Genomic DNA, 22,057 nt, shown 5'->3' with positions numbered 1-22,057 from the left:
ATGGATTGCATTTTTTATGCTTTTATTTTATGTGATTGAATAAAATGTTTATATAGTAATGATCGGAATCTAGCGCTCTCTTGTGATATTGCCTGTTTCACAATTACTTTACATGCTGACATCACACTGCGCTCCCTCACGCCCGCCTGTCCTGCGCTGTCCTGTCCTCCCGCCCATGGCCAGCCAACCCACACACAGAACTTGAAGTGTTCTGTGGCTACCGCTGACAGAGTTCCGCAGGATCAGACAGTGGCCCACATAACAGTGGGAAATTCCCACTGACATTACTGAGGTGAGGATGTGACCATCTGTCTCCTAAAAGTCGTGCCCCCCCCCCCCCTTCCCCCCTCATCCATCTTTCTTACATTCATTCTGGTGTTTTGGGGAGAAAGTGTTAATTAACCCATTCATTGCCAAAAAAATAATTGGCAAAAATAATAAAAAGGGGGGCGTGGCGTAACCAGCAACCTGAGAGGACATGCTTTTTGAGAGCTCCTGCTGGCCCTGCATTTAATTGACTTATATCTCCGGCATTCCCTCTGATTATACCTGCCGGCGGCTGTGCGCTGCATCTGGGACCCGGGGAGGCTGGAGAGGGGCCCCCCTGTCACTTTTCAGCGCCGAGGCCTACGTCTTGTCCCGAAGCCGAGACCTCGAGTTTGGGGCCTGCCCAGACGCGAGCTCCGGGATCGGAGCGCGGCCGTACCGGGACCCCTGGCGGCTCCCACTTGCCTCCGGATCGGCTCTCCCACTGCCCCTTACCTGCCCCAGACCATCGGGGGCGGCGGCGGAGATTAGACCCTCATTTCCTACCCTCCAGAGCCGCGGCTGCGGCCTCCCAGCTCCTGCATCCCTCCCGGCGGCGGCCATCTTGCTGCACCCGGCCCGTCAGTCGGCCGCATCCTCCCGCTCCCACGAGCCCCCCTGCCATATAGGCACCCCCTCCACGGTGGATACAAGGGATCTGTTGCCTCCTTTGGAGCCCCTGGGAGTTGAGGCCTACACGAGATCCGGGAACCGGGGCCTAAATTAGCTGTGCACACCCACCTGAAGAGCCCTGCCGGTGAGGAGGCCTGTAAATAGCCTCTACCACTACACTTTCAGCTGTGGATGCTGTGCTGCTGGCTGTTGCCTGGGTGTCTGGCTTCTCCTCCTCCCTGCTCGCTGGAGGTCTGCTCCCTGGGCACTGCAGGCAAGTGATGGCCGAATACCGGGCCTCTGGTGATACCATTCTTCTGATGTAGTCCAGACCATTTATACACCACCATCTTTGACCTTTATGCTTACCTAATCTCTCGCTATATATTCTTCAGGATCCGTGGTCTCTCCAGCGCTCTCGTCTCGCCTACGGAATTACATCTCTTCAGAATGCCTCCGAAAAAGGTTAAAGGGGTGCTGCCTCCTAGAGTATCTTTTTCATCTCAGAAAGCAGCTCATGCCCCCTCTACTGCACGGAAGTCCCCTGCAACCACCTCTGCGACAGATACTCCCTGCAGCCCTGCTTCTGTACCGGGGTTTGACCCTGACTCCGACGCTCCTCTCACGGTCAAAACTCTGTGTCAGGCTCTATCAGCGTTTAAAACAGAGTTGACTCAAGATCTCACAGCGGCTGTTCGAGAGGTTAAGACGGAATTGCACGGAGAACGTACAGACCATCTGGAACGGAAAGTAGAGGAACTGGTCTCGTCTCATAATGACCTCATCACGGCCCATGACCAACAGCAGAGTGATCTTGAGGCGTTTAAAGTTAAGATTGCGGATCTCGAGGACAGATCTCGGCGTAATAATATCAAAATTCCCGACTCCGTGCAAAATTCTGAGTTGGAGGATTACGCCACCGCGTTATTCAGGAAGCTTTTGCCCAGGGCTGATCTCAGGGAGCTGCTCATAGACAGGATCCATAGACTGCCTAAACCGCGCTCGGTTCCTCCCTCGCTCCCGCGAGACACGCTCATGAGAGTGTACTTCTTCACGACGAAAGAACGCATCCTGAAGGCGGCTAGAGACTCAGATTCTGATGCGCTTGGCGGATTACAGCTTTTTCTGGATTTCTCTGCTTTGACTTTGGCTAAAAGACGATCGTTTATCCCTATCACTCTGGCGCTTCGTGACCAAGAGATCACCTATCGATGAGGCTTTCCAGTAAAGCTCATCATCTCGTATGAAAATAAATCCTACACAGTTGCTTCATTGGAAGTTGGAGTCAAGTTGCTATCGGAGTGGGATATCCCTGTCACGATGCCTCCTAAATCCAAGAAACAGTCAACTCTCCAATCGGAGTGGTTCGTCGCCTGAAGTCGTCCCTTTGAGTTTGGACTTTGACTATGGACGTTACTCTGTACCGTTATTACGGATGGGACTCAGTTATTCACTTTGATGTGGTCACGTGAGTTACCCTGTTAGTAGTTATGTTGCATGAGTCCCGGCTCTGTGTTTATGGTTTAGCACATGCGTATATGTTTTCTGTTTTCTTTACATGGTTGGTAGGCATATTTGTATTTGCCCATGTCTCTCTTTTTCCTTATCTAGGTTCATAGGTGGTGGTGGCGTTAGGCCACATGTTCCCCCCTGTTAATGTACTACTGCATTTTTTTGCTTTCCTTGCAGTAGTTATACCGACCCAATGTACTGGGTTGTTTTGGTTTGTTCTTACCCTTTTTTCTCCCGTTATTCCCCCCCTTCCCCCCCTCTCACAACTGTATGAGACAAAAAATGTTCATATATGTATATCAAAATATCTTACCACTCATGGCGTGCTTGAGACTGCTTCGATGATTCAGGTTCTGTCTATGAACGTTAAGGGGTTAAACTCCCCTAATAAGCGAAGGTTGGAATTGGGTTATTTTGCTAGGCACAAGGCGGATATTGTTACACTGCAGGAGACACACTTTTCATCTTTAGCGCCTCCGATGTTTAAGGATCGTAGGTTCCCTGTGGGTTATTTTGCAAACGGCCCTTTTAAGAGGAACGGTGTGGCTATATTGTTTAAAAACTCCGTCTCCTTCACTTTACATGCCGATAAAAATGGCCGCTACCTTATCCTGAGTGGCCTTTTAAATGACAAACCGGTCACCTTGGTTTCAGCTTATGCACCTAACTCAAATCAAGTAGCTTTTTTACGTAAACTCTGTTTAGCTATCCAGAAGAAACGTAAAGGCTCGCTTCTCCTCACGGGGGACTTTAATTTGGTCCTTGACCCTAGGCTGGACAGATCTCCCAGGCCCTCTTCCTCCTCTTTAGCCTCCTCTAATGCCCCATGCCTAGCCTTCCGCAATCTCTTGGCTGAATTTGACCTCTACGATATTTGGCGAGTGCAAAACCCTACTGGCCGGGAGTACACCTACTATTCTCCTGTTCACAACTCCTATTCTCGTATTGACTTTTTGTTTTCTAATAAATGGACCCTCCAATTTGCCAGATCCGCAGATATCCTTCCAATAACCTGGTCAGACCACGCCCCGCTGATTCTTAAATGGGATCTTACTAGTCAACATGCCCCGCCCCGACCTTGGAGACTTTCTCCTCACTTACTGGCCAACCCCGTATCTAAAAAAATTATAGTAGACAGCATCACGTCTTACTTGGAATTTAATTCCCCTTCGGACACGTCCACTCTGAATTTCTGGTGCGCGCTGAAAGCCGTTGCTAGAGGGGCGGCAATACAGGCAGGAGCCCAGCTTAAAAAACTCCATCAGCAACGTCTGAATGATTTGGAGCGTAAATTAAAGGAATTGGAGGAAAAAAATCAAGCTCGACCCTCGAGATCCCTCCAGAAAGAGTTAGCTGATATTAGGTCCCAGCTTCAGACATTGCTTATGGCGCGCTCCCAGGCATCATTAAACAGGATGCGTCAGAAATTTTACCTGGCGGGGAATAGACCAGGAAAACTGCTTGATCGTAAGCTTAGAGCACAACAAGCTAGGAATAGAATCAAGCTTATTGTGTCCCCATCGGGCGCTAAAATATCTAACCCTTTGGAGATTTCGAATCAGTTTGCTGACTTCTATTCCCAACTTTATAATCTCTCGACTGACCCTTCTACCCCGCAGCCTACTCTTTCCTTTATTAACTCCTTCCTCGCTGATTTGAGACTTCCTTCCATTGCCGACGATCAATTAGAAATGCTGAATGCCCCCTGGTCCACCACGGACACTCTAAGGGTGATTAAATCCCTCCCTAAAGATAAGGCGCCAGGCCCAGATGGCTTTATTAATGATTTTTATGTTTCACTCCAGGACCTCCTGGCTCCATCTCTGGTAACAGTTTATAATGAAATCACTTCTATGGGCACTCTCCCAACGGAGATGCTGGAGGCTCGCATTGTCACGATCCCCAAACCAGGTAAGGACTTGACTTCTTGCCAAAACTACCGCCCCATTGCGCTATTAAACGGAGACGTTAAAATATATGCTAAATTAATAGCTTCCCGATTGAATGCCCTTCTCCCCTCCCTGATACATCCCGACAAAGGCCAAAATTTACTAAGAATTCGAGTTTGTCCGATTTTTGTTTTTTTTTCAAAGTCCCAATCCGGGAATCCACTAAGCACCAATCTCGACAGTGTTTGAACTATTCGTAATGGTTTGATTATCAAAGTTCAGAAATACGAATGAATAGAACATCGGTCAAACACGGCTGTTATTTCATACAATACGGGCATTCACTATTCATTCGTATTTGGGTGTTAGTCTCTGAGTGCTCAAGTGCGGGTCTGTTTTTTTTTCGATTTGATAAAAAAAGCAGCAAAAAAATAGACCTGCTTTTTCCAGTCGAGTTTGGATAACCATGCACAGATCAGTGAGATCTGTGCATGGTTATCTATGGGAAAGGGTCTGTTTAGTGTTAAAACAGAAAAAAAAATTGCGTGGGGTCCCCCCTCCTAAGCATAACCAGCCTCGGGCTCTTTGAGCCGGTCCTGGTTGTCAAAATATGGAGAAAAAAATGACAGGGGTTCCCCCATATTTCATCAACCAGCAGCGGGCTCTGCGCCTGGTCCTGGTTCCAAAAATATGGGGGACAAAAAGCGTAGGGGTCACCCGTATTTTTGAAACCAGCACCGGGCTCCACTAGCCAGGTACATAATGCAATAGCCGGGGACACTTTTATACTGGTCCCTGCGGCCCTGGCATTACATACCCAACTAGTCACCCTTGGCCGGGGTACCCTGGAGGAGTGGGAACCCCTTAAATCAAGGGGTCCCCCCTCCAGCCACCCAAGGTCCAGGGGTGAAGCCGGAGGCTGTCCCCCCCCATCCAAGGGCGGCGGATGGGGGGCTGATAGCCTTTTGTGAAAAATTTGAATATTGTTTTTAGTAGCAGTACTACAAGTCCCAGCAAGCCTCCCCCGCAAGCTGGTACTTGGAGAACCACAAGTACCAGCATGCGGTTGAAAACCTGGCCCGCTGGTACCTGTAGTACTACTACTATAAAAATACCCCCAAAAAAACAGGACACACACACCGTGAAAGTATAAGTTTATTACATACATGCACACCTCCATATATACATACTTACCTATGTTCCCATGAGGCTCGGTCCTCTTCTCCATGTAGAATCCTTGGGGGACCTGTGAAAAAAATTATACTCACATAATCCAGTGTAGATTGTGTCCAAAGTATAATCCACGTACTTGGCAAAACAAAAAAACGGAAACCCGACCACGCACTGAAAGGGGTCCCATGTTTACACATGGGACCCCTTTCCCCGACTGCCAGGACCCCCCTTAACTCCTGTCAAAGAGGGTCCCTTCAGCCAATCAGGGAGCGCCACGTCGTGGCACTCTCCTGATTGGCTGTGTGCTCCTGTAGTGTCTGTGAGGCAGCACACGGCACAGAAACAATGTAGCGCCTATGCGCTCCATTGTAGCCAATGGTGGGAACTTTGCGGTCAGCGGTTGACCGAAAGTAACCTCACCGCTGACCGCAAAGTTCCCACCATTGGCTACAATGGAGCGCATAGGCGCTACATTGTATCTGTGCCTTGTGCCGCCTCACAGACACTACAGGAGCACACAGCCGATCAGGAGAGTGCCACGATGTGGCGCTCCATGATTGGCTGAAGGGACCCTCTTTGACAGGAGTCAGGGGGGGTCCTGGCAGTCAGGGAAAGGGGTCCCATGTGTAAACATGGGACCCCTTTCAGTGCGTGGTCGGGTTTCCATTTTTTTGTCTTGCCAAGTACGTGGATTATACTTTGAACACAATCTACACTGGATTATGTGAGTATAATTTTTTTCACAGGTCCCCCAAGGATTCTACATGGAGAAGAGGACCGAGCCTCGTGGGAACATAGGTAACTATGTATGTATGGAGGTGTGCATGTATGTAATAAACTTATACTTTCACGGTGTGTGTGTCCTTTTTTTGGGGGGGTATATTTTTAGTAGTAGTACTACAGGTACCAGCGGGCCTGGTTTTCCTCCGCATGCTGGTACTTGTGGTTCTCCAAGTACCAGCTTGCAGGGGAGGCTTGCTGGGACTTGTAGTACTGCTACTAAAAACAATATTCACATTTTTTACACATGGCTATCAGCCCCCCATCCGCCGCCCTTGGATGGGGGGGACAGCCTCGGGCTTCACCCCTGGCCCTTGGGTGGCTGGAGGGGGGACCCCTTAATTTAAGGGGTTCCCACTCCTCCAGGATACCCCGGCCAGGGGTGACTAGTTGGGTATGTAATGCCAGGGCCGCAGGGACCAGTATAAAAGTGTCCCCCGACTGTGGCATTATGTACCTGGCTAGTGGAGCCCGGTGCTGGTTTCAAAAATACGGGGGACCCCTACGCCCCGTATTTTTGGAACCAGGACCAGGCGCAGAGCCCGGTGCTGGTTGATGAAATATGGGGGAACCCCTGTCATTTTTTTCTCCATATTTTGTCAACCAGGACAATCTACACTGGATTATGTGAGTATATTTTTTTTCACAGGTCCCCCAAGGATTCTACATGGAGAAGAGAACCGAGCCTCGTGGGAACATAGGTAAGTATGTATGTATGGAGGTGTGCATGTATGTAATAAACTTATACTTTCACGGTGTGTGTGTCCTGTTTTTTGGGGGGTATATTTTTAGTAGTAGTACTACAGGTACCAGCGGGCCTGTTTTTCCTCCGCATGCTGGTACTTGTGGTTCTCCAAGTACCAGCTTGCAGGGGAGGCTTGATGGGACTTGTAGTACTGCTACTAAAAACAATATTCACATTTTTTACACATGGCTATCAGCCCCCCATCCGCCGCCCTTGGATGGGGGGGACAGCCTCGGGCTTCACCCCTGGCCCTTGGGTGGCTGGAGGGGGGACCCCTTAATTTAAGGGGTTCCCACTCCTCCAGGATACCCCGGCCAGGGGTGACTAGTTGGGTATGTAATGCCAGGGCCGCAGGGACCAGTATAAAAGTGTCCCCCGACTGTGGCATTATGTACCTGGCTAGTGGAGCCCGGTGCTGGTTTCAAAAATACGGGGGACCCCTACGCCCCGTATTTTTGGAACCAGGACTAGGCGCAGAGCCCGGTGCTAGTTGATGAAATATGGGGGAACCCCTGTCATTTTTTTCTCCATATTTTGTCAACCAAGACCGGCTCAAAGAGCCCGAGGCTGGTTGTGCTTAGGAGGGTGGACCCCACGCAATTTTTTTCGGATTTTTTACTACTTAAAACACCTTTTTAAGGTACACAATGAAGCCCTGCACGGATCTCACAGATCCGGCCGGGATTCCCTGTGTTTTGTCAGGCAGTGTTTTACTCATCACTCCCGTAAAACACTGCCTAACATTACGAATCACATTGACATCGGAAAATACGAATTGGGAAAAGTCGGCAACTTAGTGAATGATCGTATCAGGATTCAAAAAGTTGCAGTAAAATGCACCCGATACCATTCGAGTTCAAACACCCTTCAAAACGGCAAAAACACGAATCTTTGTAAATATACCCCCAGGTCGGATTTATCCCTGGAAGGCAAGCGTCTGACAATACCCGTAGGGTATTTAACCTCGTAGACTCCTTAGCCCCGGAACAAGGCCTTCTTCTGTTATCTCTAGACGCGGAGAAGGCTTTTGACCGCATAAACTGGACCTACATACGGAAAGTATTATTGAAATTTGGCTTCCGTGACCAAATCCTGTCATCCATACTAGCCTTGTATAGCTCTCCCTCGGCCCGGGTCTTTAGTAATGGTTTTCTATCTTCCCCCTTTCCAATTTACAACGGCACCCATCAGGGCTGTCCTCTCTCCCCTCTCATTTTTGTCCTGGCAATCGAGCCTTTGGCAGCTAAGATTCGAGCAGACCCACAGTTCCCAGGACTCCAGTTCGGTACCACCTCCCATAAACTCTGTCTATTCGCGGATGATGTTCTCTTATGTGTAACCGACCCTTGCACCGCCCTCCCTCATTTACATAATATTTTAGAGAGGTACTCTGCAGCATCTTATTACAAACTAAACACAACTAAAACTGATGCCCTGCCTATCAATCTCACTCACTCCATGGCCCCTTTGCGTGCTAAATACCCCTACAATTGGCAAACGACCTCAATACGGTACTTGGGTATCTCTATCCCCCCATCCTCCTCTTCTGAATTTGAAGTTAACCTCCCTCCTTTACTGACCTCGTTACAGTTGTCCACCAAATCGTGGCTTAACTATGAGATATCTTGGCTGGGACGCCTGGCCGCTTTTAAAATGTTGTTGCTTCCCAAATTAATGTTTTTGTTTCGTACAATTCCTTTTGTTTTCCCCAAGAAATATTTAGATAAGGCTACTACTATTCTCGCCAATTATATCTGGTCTTCGCGTCCACCTAAACTGTCCCGCGCCAGGATGCCATTACCTAGGAGAGTTGGTGGCCTGGACATGCCTAACCTCTCCCTATACCAAGAAGCCTGCCTCCTAGCCCAGGTTAAAGCTCTTTCTAGTGGTATATATTCGTAGTGGATGTGTCTGGAGGAATTAGCATGCCCCAGATTTCCCTTGAGGGATCTCTTTTGGCTACCTAAATCTATGCGACCATCGAACCTACGCCTTCTCCCCTCAACCCGAGCTACGCTGCAGGTCTGGGACAGACTGACCATAGGCTTATCCCCTTCCCTTCATAATCTGTCTCGAATCTCTCTACGCACAGTTGCCGCCCTAGTCCCTAATCTTAATTTGGCAGGTTGGCGATCTAGGGGGATTGGTCTCCTGGGAGATCTGTTTAATGGGATTGTGCTTAACTCCTTCTCTGCCATTCAAGAACGCTTTGCTTTACCTGATTCTGAGAGGCTCAGATACTATCAAATACAATATTGGTGGAACAGCCTTCACCTTGCCCCCTCCCCACTGCCCCCTCCTATGTCGCCGGTCCTAGGCCGTCTTTCTAATGATTCCTCTACAAGTGAGATCTCCTTCTGGTACAAAACACTACTAACATTGATTCCCGTTTTTAAAACTAGAGCCCAAATCAGGTGGGAGATGGATATAGGCTGTACCCTAACCGACCCTCAATGGCAAAACATTTTTATGTCGTCCTTTGCAATGTCTAAATGTCTAAATCATTCCGAGATGCACGTCAAGTTACTGCATAGACTATACCTCACGCCTGATAGGTTGCACACAATTTGGCCTGCATGCTCAAAGTTTTGTTGGCGTCTTTGCGGTGAGGTGGGCCATCTTTTTCATATTTTTTGGACCTGTCCCTCTATTAAGTTGTACTGGGTCGAGGTGTTTGGGCTAATTAATAAAGTGCTTGGACTCACCCTGTCCCCCACCCCCCTCATTGCTTTATTGAATATCTACCCACGTTACGTGGGTGCTCATTTACAGTACGTTTTAGGTCATATTTGCCTCGCACCCCGTGCGGCCTTAGCCCAGAATTGGAAACAACCCATACCCCCCCCCCCCCCTTAATGAAAGTCATACACAACATTCAGAAGCACTTTTTGATGGAGACTGAGTATATGCCTTGCTCCCTTTCTGCCAAGTCCCCTCTAGTACGTTGGAGGCCCTGGCTTCTCTTTGTCACGGAGGGTGAAGGAGCGAATTTGGTACTGCAACCCCCCTCCCCGGACACCCACCCTCATACCCCTCCCCCTGATGGTGACCTCGCCCCTTCCTGAGTCTGGGATTGCTTTGTGCTCAAGGTTGCAATTTGTATTATTGTGGGCTCAGTGCCTTCTTTGCTCTCTTTTATTCTGTATTTCTTACTGTATTACGTCCATTGTGTTTTTTTTCTGATACACATGTTTGATTGATTTTGAACTGTATGTATATGTATACATGTTGTCTCATCTATGTATTTACTGCTTCCCCCCCTTCCTCCCTCTTCTTCTTTCTGTACCACTGTTTTGCAAAACAAAAAATTGAATAAAAATTATTGATGTTAAAAAATAATAAAAAATAAATAAAAATAAATAATTATATATATATCTATATATATATATATATATAAACAGATAAGATACTTCTAAGCAACCATTGGTGGCATGAATATAAATAGACTGCGTACTTATAAAAAGATATGTACAGGGTTTTATTTCAGTAGTAACATTTAAAAAATAAAAAAATATATATATGGAAAGTACAAAACGCAGGGTTAATAATACAACAGAGTGACTTAGTATATGTATCTGTGTGTTTTTAAAAAAAGTGAGGCAATCTAGGAAACAGAAAAAGGGGGACATGAAAAAAGGGGATATTAAAAAATATATATAATATAAATATATATTGGCTGTACGTATCAAGGATAGGAAGGTATATTAAAATAGCTTAACTGAGAGTTAGTAGTAATCTCAGGTATCACCCAACGCGTTTCGTCGGGACTGACTTCATCAAGACCAGACGAAATGCGTTGGGTGATACCTGAGATTTCTACTAACTCTTCAGTTAAGCTATTTTAATATACCTTCCTATCCTTGATACGTACAGCTAATATATATTTATATTATATACTGTATATTTTTTACTATCCCCTGTTTTAATGTCCCCCTTTTTTAATGTTTCCTAGATTGCCTCACTTTTTTTTAAAACACACAGATACCTATACTAAGTCACTCTGTTGTATTATTAACCCCGCGTTTTGTACTGTCCATAGATATATTTTTTTTATTTTTTAAGTGTTACTACTGAAAAAAAAAACCTGTACATATCTTTTTATAAGTACACAGTCTATTTATATTCATGCCACCAATGGTCGCTTAGATGTATCTTATCTGTTTTTTCCATTTTAATCTTTAACCTGGCACACGTACTAGTGCGGGATATACTTAAGATACAGCAGGCGCCCTTTATACATCAGGGAGTGGCAGATAGTGTCTGCACCTCAGGGGTGCGAACTTGCTGACATATCGTGATAAAATAGACTACTGCATTATTGGCGCTGTTAGTTCTTTTTATATATATATATATATATATATATATATATATATAGTATCTCAGAAATGCCATATAAACAGTGATAACCAGTATATATGCACAATAATATATGATTTCCATCCTTTCAAATCAAGGGGGTAACGTCGGCGTATGGTTAAAATGTCAACAAGTTCAGAATGATGACATTTAACATGTCAATATATGGCTTTTTGCTTATTTTAAATTAACCCTAAGCTTAAGCTTAAAAATCAACATAAAGAGATATATCAACACTCTGAAATCGACATGTAAAATGTCGATATTCTAAACATGTTGACATTTTAACCATGTCAACCTGATTGTATGCATACATACTGGTTGTTGACCTAACGTCCATGATGACATTATAACTGTTGACATTCAGACCATGTCAACATTCTTGTGTTAACTTTTGCAATGTCGATCTTCTGAATGATGACTAGCGAACTGGATACCTTTAAAATTACGAAAGGGCCCATTCATCATATTTTATGAACCCATTACACATGTGAAAATGCTAGTTTCAGCATGTTGTTAGTAACGGCCCATTCATTACTAAGGGCCCAATGAGGCCACCTAGTATCCAGGAAACTCCAAAAACTGAAAGTATCCTGAGTTTTCCTATGGGAACCTTGGTGTTGGTTCCTGGAACCCCATTCCATCCTATGGAAAGGATGTCCATGTTTGCAAAGAGGCATCAAATCAGATCCCTCCGCCACCTCTGCACTGTGGGTGCTGCGACCATGCACATGCATGAACTCAGGCTACACATGCAGAGTAGGCTGGTTCAGCAGTGGTAAATATCACTACTACTGTCATTCGGCAGCAGTTGTGGCAGGGACAGCAGGATTTCCCTGTTTAAGTATGTAACAGCAGTTGAACATGGATCCAGTCCAGGTTTTCGTTGAGGTCAGTAATGAACTTCAGCCAAGTTGATTAGTAGTACCTGTTAGATGCCTTTAAGAATGCTGTCTGTACACAGTGATAATGCTCCTGATTCTTGGCAAGCTGGCCAGGCAGTAGGCTGGGGTCTGGGTTTACGTTAGGAACCATTGGAGCCTATACCATTGCTGAATAATCAGAACATGGAATGTTATGCTTTAACTTGTACCCTGCTGTGAACTGCTGTTACAACCTTGTGAGTGACCTAACTGCTGGAGAAAGAATAAACCTGCTGTTTGAATTTTACCCAGTGTACGTGAACCTTGTCACACAGTGAGGGTAATTCCAAGTTAATCGCAGCAGGAATTTAGTTAGCAACTGGCCAAAACCATGTGCACTGCAGGGGAGGCAGATTTAACATGTGCAGAGAGAGTTAGATTTGGGTGGGGTGTGTTCAATCTGCAATCTAATTTGCAGTGTAAAAATAAAGCAGCCAGGATTTACCCTGCACAGAAATAAAATAACCCACCCAAATCTAACTCTCTCTGCACATGTTAAATCTGCCTCCCCTGCAGTGCACATGGTTTTGCCCAATTGATAACTAAATTCCTGCTGCGATCAACTTGGAATTACCCCCAGTGTTTGGGATCACAGGTACAAATGATTTCTTGAGCATCTGGACCTGCACCAGAGTAATACTGAATTCCTCCGGTAGTTGAATATCCATCGCCACATACAGTATGACGGCGAGTTGAATACTTAATTACTTACAAGGAAAACAGAAATATGCAACTTTTCTACAGTTCACACCACAAAAGGTCATCCAATTTGCAAAAGAAAAGTTATTATACTCACAAAGGAGAAGAATTAGAATCGGGATGAGAAACAATTGGAATCACAAAATTAATATAAAATCATTGGAATCAGGAAAATCAAATCAGACACTGTGCATTCCATTCTATAATGTGATCATAAGAAGAGCAATGATAATACGTTTCAATAATCCTAAATACTTACTTTCTAACGTTCCCTAGCCAAGGTAGCAAGTATCTTTACCGACACTGGGGGTTATTCCGACCCGATCGCTCGTTGCAGTTTATCGCAGCGCAGGGATCGGGTCAGAATTGCGCATGCGCTAGCGCCGCAGTGCGCCACCGCATGCCGGACGGCCGAAGGCCGTCATTTCCCTGCGATCGCTTCTGCCTGATTGACAGGCAGAGGTGGTCGCTGGGCGGGAGGGGGTGGCACGGTGGCATTTGGCCGCCGTTATGGGGGCGTGGTCCAGCCAACGCAGGCGTGGCCGGACCATGCGGGGGGCAGGCCGCAGCGTCTGCGTGACGTCACGCGCAGCCGCTGCAGGCCGGGGAGCGACGAGTAGCTCCCGACCAGAACGCTAAAGCTGCGCTGGCCGGGAGCTACTCCTAAAGTGCAAAGCATCGCCTCTGTGCGATGCTTTTGCACTTCTGTGGGGTGAGCTGGCACTGACATGCAGGGCGGGATAGCCCTGTGCTGGGCATCCCCCCGCATGTGTATTGTCATGATCATAGCCCTGCAAGATATTGCAGGGCTACGATCAACTCGGAACGACCCCCACTGTTCGTTGGAGCTCTTATTTAAGTTTGTTGTTCCACAGCTTGTCAATGGGGGAAATGAGCACATTATAATTGAGGGGATCCTGGGATAGGGAATGTCAATACAACTTAGTACTTTGTCTCAAAGATGTAACTAGCGAATGAAAGGCAATGTCCTTTGACCATGGCACCTAAGTCACGATAAAAGGGCTTTTGTATGGAACAATCTAAGTCTCTTCAGCCGCAGGGCTTGATCAACACTTGCATAATTAGCTCAGTCCTTCCAGCAATAACTGTCTGGGTTGCACAAACTCAGTCCTTCAGCACAGATGTGTCTCTTATACTTGCATTTAAACTCTGCTCTGGAGAACAAACATTTCTCTTGAACTTGTAATAAACTCAGTCCTGGTTTAGCACTCCATCTATGAGTCTTAGTTGGTAAAATATGGCGCTGCTGGCTGTACCCTTCTTTATCACTGGCTAGTTTGGAACACAGGTGGTAAAGGCTGAAAAGTACACTTGTCTGTGGCTGGCTGACTGTTAGTTTCAAACAGTACTCACTGAGACCCAGGGAATTGAATTTTAAGCTGGCTGTTCCTGCTGTAATGGCTCCTCACTCTCTCTCAAGATGGTTGCGGTGTTCGCGTCTATCACCAGGCCTAGCGATGTTCGGTCCTCTGGCTGCGGCGTCTCAACACCTGCTCTCCAGCAATACTCCCCAGCAACTGTTTGCTGCTCTCCTTAACAGAGCTGCACTCACCGGCCAGCATCCTGCGGACCCCTACCAGCTTACAGCTCCCGCTCTGCTCCGCATTCCTCTGTCTGCCAGCACACACCACGCTTTCCACCTTCTTCTTCCCAGCACTCTCTGCTTCTCCCAGGAGCCTCTCACCAATCAGATTTTTCTCCTGAGGCCATGTGACTGGACCAGGGCTGCAGTTAACTCCTCCTGTCCCAGCTCTAACAAAAGTTCTTAAAGTGGCACACACAGTTCCGGGGAGCCACAACAGCACTGGGCACATGGGTTCATTACCAAACAGAGCCCTATTTGTGTAGCATTTGAATATTCTTACCGTGCTTGCATGGGTTTCCTCTGTGTACCCTGGTTTCCTCCCCCAGTGGGAGATAAGCCTTGGATAGAGATAAAGTGAAGAAGTTGCCAAAAGCAGTCAATCAGCATCTTACTGTCAATTACCTAGCACAGACTATGAAATGACAGAAGCTGATTTTCCATTTTATTTCTTTGAAATGTTTGATAAAAACTCTACCACCGGTGGCATGTCTATACTGGGTGCAGGGTGTGCAGTGCACACTGGCCCTTGGTTCGGGGGGGCCTACACCACAACCCTGCACCCGATTTTTCAATACTTACCCCTCCGGAGTTCCACATCGGTGGCAGCAGTGCTATAAAAATCTCAAAGAAAATGTTGCAGTGGCCATTTCTTTTTTAGCACTTTCAGCAAGCGCAGTAGGAAAATCACAAGGAAAATGTCCACCACACAATTTTCCCTGGAGACCTACACATGTGCGCTATACACAGGCACAGCGCTAGGTTCTACTAGTGACCCTAGTGCTCCGAGATGGGTGTGGTACAGAAGATCTACATTCATTAGATCTACAATCATTAAGTTGACCCGATATGGTTGACAAAAACAAGGCAGACATGGACAGAAGGTCAACATGGACAAAAGGTTGACACATGAAAGGTCAACACTGGAAAAGGTCGACAGGCGCAAAAGGTTGACAGGGTCAAAAGGTCGACATTACAATGTTCAACACAAACATGGCCAACACACCTGTTTTTTGAAGTTTTGAGGTAAATGTGGATAGTTTTTTAATTTGGGACCACCATTTATAGAAACACGTCCACTTACAACACTTCGGGCATGGTGTCTTGCTCTGCTTCGTTCACCACAAGGATACTAAAGGTTATGATTTGTGACATGAATAGTCAGGGAAAATTAACAAAAAAACATGAAAAAAACCCAAAAAGCAGTTTCAACCATATGTGTGTCGACCATTGTTATGTCAACCATATGAACCTGCCGATCTTTTGAAGCTGTCGAACTTCTCCAGTGTGGATCTTTCATATATTGACCTTGTGCCTGTCAACCATATAGAGTCAACCTAATGTATGTCGACCTATAGTCCGGATCCCCTCTGTCACTGTGCTGTCTGCTACAGAGGATGGCGACCAGACTGAGACTGCACATGGGCCTTCTCCTCTTTGCCACACTGTAAAAATATCTTGCTTTGTCAATTGTCTATGGAAAAAAAAAATTACGTTATATGTGTGTACATTTGGTAGGGAATGGGGCAGATGTATTAAGCCTGGGGAAGGCATCAAGAAGTGATAAAGCGGTGATAAGTGCAAGGTGATAACGCACCAGTTAATCAGCTCTAATATGTAAATTGATAGTTATAAGCTGATTGGCTGGTGCGTTATCACCTTGCACTTATCACAGATTTATCACTTCCTTATGCCTTCTCCAGGCTTAATACATCTTCCCCATAGATTGTAAGCTCCAATGGGGCGGGGAGTGATGTGAATAACTAAATATTCTCTGTAACGCGCTGTGCTATATGTATGTGTGCTATAACTGTTATAAACAAAGATAGATAGATAGATAGATAGATAGATAGATAGATAGATAGATAGATAGATAGATAGATAGATAATAGGCAGACAGACAGACACACATACATATGGGTGTTATTTAGTATTTTTTCCTTCTGAACACTGCTGTGCTCAATTTCAATGCTTTTATAAAGCCAAAAGGTTGTAGTCTACTCTTTGTTCATAATTTTAAACATCCATCATTTTTATATGCAGCTTTGAATTCCCTTTAGACATTATATGCATCAAAGTGCTATTATGATGCTTTATTTCTACTGTCAAGACAACTGCTACCTCTTCAGCAAAAGAAAAATCAAAGACTTGCAACATGCCAGTTGAGTTTCAACCTCACACTACAGGCACTAGCTGCAACCTTTACCGCACACCTGGCTCTTCCAACAAGGGCCCCATACTCAAGAAAATTGAGACTTCAAATGAGCTTTCACCTAACAAGCTGTAATTATTCTTCTTGAAAAAGGGCTTAGAGATTTCATCATGACAGGCCATTTGTTAAATAAGTGAGGAGGAGTTTAAGACTATTTCTAATGTAGTTCAAGACAAAAGCTTCATTTCATCTTATATACACTTATTGCCACTGTCCTGATATTGAAAGCAACCTTCTACAGTAATTTCTTTCTGTCATTATAGAAGAGAGACAATCATTTAAATAATTTCGGCGAAAACTTGCTGCATAGTACTAAAGCCTTGATCTTTAAAAAGCAGTCATAAGGGGCGATTGACAAAGGTCTTCAAAGTTCATCTATATCACAAAACTTGCAGTTTTGTGTAGTCATCATCTTTGACAACAGTGTTTTTTCGATGACAAAAAGAAAAAACTAATAGGCATAGATTAATCCATTAAGCTTCCATGTATTATAGACACATAGATTATGAGATAGAGATACAGTAATGACATACTGTCGGATCAGAGGTTTGTGCTTATAACATTACTAGTAGAGACTAAACTAAAACACAGCTTTAGTGTCCAATGGTTGCTGCAAATGCCAATAACATCCAGTGATGCATAACAATAGATGCTGGCCATAATTGTCATGTTGAAATTGCATTATCAGACCACATCTCAGGTACAAGGCACAACTGTGGTTACCAGTCTATAAGAAGGACTGAGATGGCTGAGAGGCGAGTAGCCTTATTAGTCTGACTAGCTGATGTGCCAGGTTTCACCCACGTAGACCTTCAATGTTTACTATTTCCATTTCCATCATTCCATCTTCATTTATATGCTTAGTTAATTTTATGCCTTTGGAGTACAGGAGCGTGGTGGTACCAAGATTAAATAAAATAAGATATTTAAACATTGTTTTATATGAATGAATTGAAGGTGGATTATAAGACATATGTAAACCTGTTTTTCTCTACTTAAGAATTTCTTTGCCAACCACATTTGTGGTTCTCCCTTCAGGTGTTAGGATCACTAGGCTACTGAGTAAGCTCACTCTGGAGCAGGCCATGTAGAACTGCCCATGTGAGAAGCAGTCCTCCCTCAAGTCAATCTGCCTCTGGGACTCATTGATGGTCATTGTAAAGCAGACCTTTAAGGGCAACTGCATCCTCTTGAACTCAAAGGGGTACTCTATTGGTATGAGTATTGGTGTGGCCTCGATGATGTTCCTGTGAAGGGCCTTCACGCACAGCCTGGTGCCATTGCAGAGTTTGGGTGGGTTGAGGTCCCACAGCAACATCACTGGAACCCACACTGATGAAACAGCCCCGGATTTGAGGCTGAGAAACGCGTCAAGTATCCCGCACTTTCTATCCTGCTGACCGATCCATGCTGAGAGCTGCGGCCAGTGGTCGACAGTCAAGTTCCAGTCTGCTCCACCTCAACGCTGTGAGTCACATGGGTAGCCGGCACCCGAGACTGTGAAGAAAATTCCTATGGTCCGCACAGAAATACAGGCAGGGGTAAGCACTGTGCTCGCATACACTGCCTATTGAGAGCGGGTCACGCTCATACATCAGTAAACATCTTATTTGAACTGTGCTTTACAACACATTGCCCCAGCAAAGCCTCTTATATTACGGACCACACAGTCAGACGAGCTGTGATGGAGCGTTATGTTCTAATCCAGTGCAATATTGATGGAGCACTGTGTTATAATTGGTCATAACATATTTAAACGGTGGATCCCACAACTGTTATACAAATTTATAAGAATCAAGTGTATCAGTGAGCTCTCATGTCCATTTAGCCCACGCATGGAGCTTGTACACTCCAGAGATCTTTGACTAATAAGAACATATGAGGATCTCAATAAAGAGCAATATAACACAGATACGTCTTACTAAGGAGAGCCTCTTAGTGTGGACACTAAAAGATACTGTTCAAAATTAAAAGCAACAAATGTATCTATAGAGTTGTGTCTGCAGATCTGTTTTAAAACTTCTAGAAGAATTGGTTTTATATTATTGTGTTTGTTAATGTGGTTAATGTAATATATATATTTTTAATAAATTGTGAAACTTGATACTTTCAATGACAGCGCTTCCATTTGTTTTTCACTTTTAGGAGAAGCTTGTGAAGTGGGTGGCCAGGAGGGTTGAAGCCGTTAAGGAACTCCACGGGATAGTGGACTGCGTGTCTCCATTTGCACCATCAAATCCACAGATTTGCACTCCATTTCTGCCCCTTTGAATGAGTGAAACGTAGCGTGTGATTAATGACGGTAGCCTTGTCATTCTTAGGGGTCAGGATGACACTCCTGAATCCAGATTTGCCTCTTTTGGAGTTGATTAGGACAAAATTCTAAATAATGTGTTTAGGTATTTGTGTGGGTAACCTTTGTATGCCAAAACCAGGTCAATGTCTCATCGGGCCTAAGAGATATTGAAAAATCTGTGAAAATAAATTTTACCCCTTTTCACTCCGTTGAATTTAAAAAAGATTCCTGCTTTGTGGGTGCTAACATCATGGAAGGAATATAATCCCCAAAATTCATGTTTTTAGGTCCAGGGATTTGGGCTGGGTGTTGATGAGTCAGTCAGTCAGTCAGTCAGTCAGGACATTTGTTTTTATATATTAAGATTGTATATGGATGGGAAGGTATATTAGCTTTATGACCAGAGCCGGCCCTATGCATAGGCAAACTAGGCAATTGCCTAGGGCACCTGGTATGCCTAGGGGCACAAGCAGCTTCTGCTGAATAAAATGGTATGCGGCATGCCTATATTCTGTGTGTAGCATTTTGTATGCAGATACAGCCAAAGTCGCACACAGTATATAGGCATGCCGCATATCATTTTAATCTGCAGAAGCTATTTGTGTATCCTAACCACATAGCAATGCAAACAAGATGCATTTTCATTAAAAAATAGGCACCCGACGTTAGCAGAGCTGCCAGTTGACTCACGCCAGGAACTATATGTGTCATTATGTGTATAAGGGCATTAATAATGTGTAACATATGTGTAAGGGGCACTATGTGTGTCATTATGTGTATAAGGGCACTAATAATGTGCGGCATATGTGCAAGGGACAGTATGTGTGTCATTATGTGTATAAGGGCATTAACAATGTGCTGCATATGTGTAAGTAAAATTATGTGTATAAGGGCATTAATAAGGGTTGGCATAATGTGTAAGGTGCATTATGTTTATAAGGACATTAATAATGTGTGTCATATGTGTAAGGGACATTACTGTGTGGTATTATGTGTATAAATGCAATACCAATGTGTGGCATTATGTGTATAAGGTGCTCTACCGTGTGGCGTAACGTAGAGAAAGGGCACTACTGTGTGCTCTAATGTGAATAAAGAGCAATATGGTGTGGTGTAATGTGAATAAGGAGCAATATGGTGTGATGTAATGAGAATAAAGAGCAATATGGTGTGGTGTAATGTGAATAAGGAGCAATTCAGTATGATGTTATGTTAATGAGGGGCACTACTGTGAGGAGTAACATATATAAGGTAAAGTGGTACTACTGTGTGATGTAACGTGAATAAGGGACACTATCGTATGATAAATTGTGAATAAAGTTGCACTACTGTGAGGCATAATTTGAATTGGGGGTACTATTGTGTGGCCATGCCCCTTGCCAGCAAATACACATACATTTTTGGGCTGTGCGCCGAATGTGCACACTGTTCTTATTTAAATTACAGGGGGTAGGAAAACAAAAAAAAGGACTGCTATGTGTGTGGGGTGATGGTGCTGGGAAAAGGGTGCAGGGTCAGAGGCGGAACTAGCGGTGGTGCTAGAGGGCACCAGCCAAAATCTTGCCTAGGGCATCATATTGGTTAGGGCCGGCTCTGTTTATGACTACCTGCTAGAATGATAAACAATATTCACTTGCATTGTCCAGTGTTCACCTTTTTACACTTGATATGATTATACAGTAAGTGTGCCTGAGTATTAATTGTGGATTCCATATATTTCAGTAACTGAAGGCTTGCGACCTTCATAAAACTCACTCTATATGCTGTCAGCTACTGCCATCACTAAAATAAAATGCAGAAGGTTAGAAGATTAAACAGGCTGAAGACGGAGGTCAAAACTTGTTTTCATGCTGAATATTGCCGGAATCTAGGTACCAGAATTTAGGTTCTAATTATACTTGATTGTTCCATGCAGGGGTGTAGCTATGCCAGACGGGGCCCCATAGCATACTTCCATGCTGTGGAACAGGCCCGCCCCCCGTGCGTACCCCCCCCCCCCTCCATAGAAACCCCTTCCCCGCAGCACTCACCATTGGGGCTGCACTGCCGCCTCATCCGCTCTCCCGGCCGGCCCGGCTCCACCTCGTGTCTCCTCACAGACGCTGGGAGGATGCATGGCCGTGGTCCAGGGATGTCCCTGCAGACTCAGCCACGCCTCCTACCAGCATGGCCGTAACTAGGGGGGGGGGGGCTAGGGGGGCATGTGACCCGGGCGCGGGATTGTATTGGGCGCTGGGATCTGTGTGCTTCTGACATAGCAGAGAAGGTAGTGGAGTAACATGGGATTTGTAGTCATGTCTATTACCGCTTAGACTTTAAGCAGTGGCAGAGAGACTACAAATCCCCTGAAGCATTGCACCCTGCAGAAAGATGGCCGCCGCTGGAGCTGCAGTAGTCAGCTATCTTCAGCGGCAAGCCGAAAAAGTACACCAGCCGCCCGTTCTCATGCTGCTGACCTTTCTCCAGCCCCACGCACACAGCATTCAGCGGGGAGCCGCTGATTGCACAGTGATTGATGGAAGCAGGAGGACAGCACCCTTCACCTCCGTCCCCGTGGGTACTGGGCTTACGTAAAGAGGGGAGGTTAAAAACACACACGCTCACTCTGTTTTGTTGTTAACCCCTGCAGCTCATTTACACTGTAGTTCTTGATATTACATATCTTGCCTTAAGTTATAATAGTGATAGTGCCTATTTTCACCACCATGACAGCTGCAGATCATTTTATATATATATATATATATATAGTGTGTGTATGTGTATATATATATATATATGTATATATACAGTTCTGTGCATAGAGATATATATATATATATTTATATATATATATATATATATATATATATATATACATATATATACCATGTATGTACTGGGGTCAGCCGGTCTGAGGGATATCTGTTTTGAATTTTGTTTTTTATTTATTTAATTTATATATATATATAATA

At 45.1% G+C, this 22,057-nt stretch overlaps 1 long non-coding RNA gene across 1 annotated transcript in view; it reads right to left on the bottom strand.

Moving 5' to 3' along the window:
* LOC134911510 (uncharacterized) overlaps window positions 1-21,254 on the bottom strand; it is a 287,243-nt gene extending 265,989 nt beyond the window's left edge. The window contains exon 1 of the long non-coding RNA XR_010176630.1: window positions 21,137-21,254. This is a non-coding gene — a long non-coding RNA (uncharacterized LOC134911510). The remainder of the gene's footprint in view (window positions 1-21,136) is intronic.
* Window positions 21,255-22,057: the final 803 nt, after the last annotated feature.

The sequence above is a fragment of the Pseudophryne corroboree genome, chromosome 4 (assembly GCF_028390025.1).
Source record: "Pseudophryne corroboree isolate aPseCor3 chromosome 4, aPseCor3.hap2, whole genome shotgun sequence".
Classification (NCBI taxonomy): domain Eukaryota; kingdom Metazoa; phylum Chordata; class Amphibia; order Anura; family Myobatrachidae; genus Pseudophryne; species Pseudophryne corroboree.
This window is presented reverse-complemented; position numbering and strand designations above follow the sequence as displayed.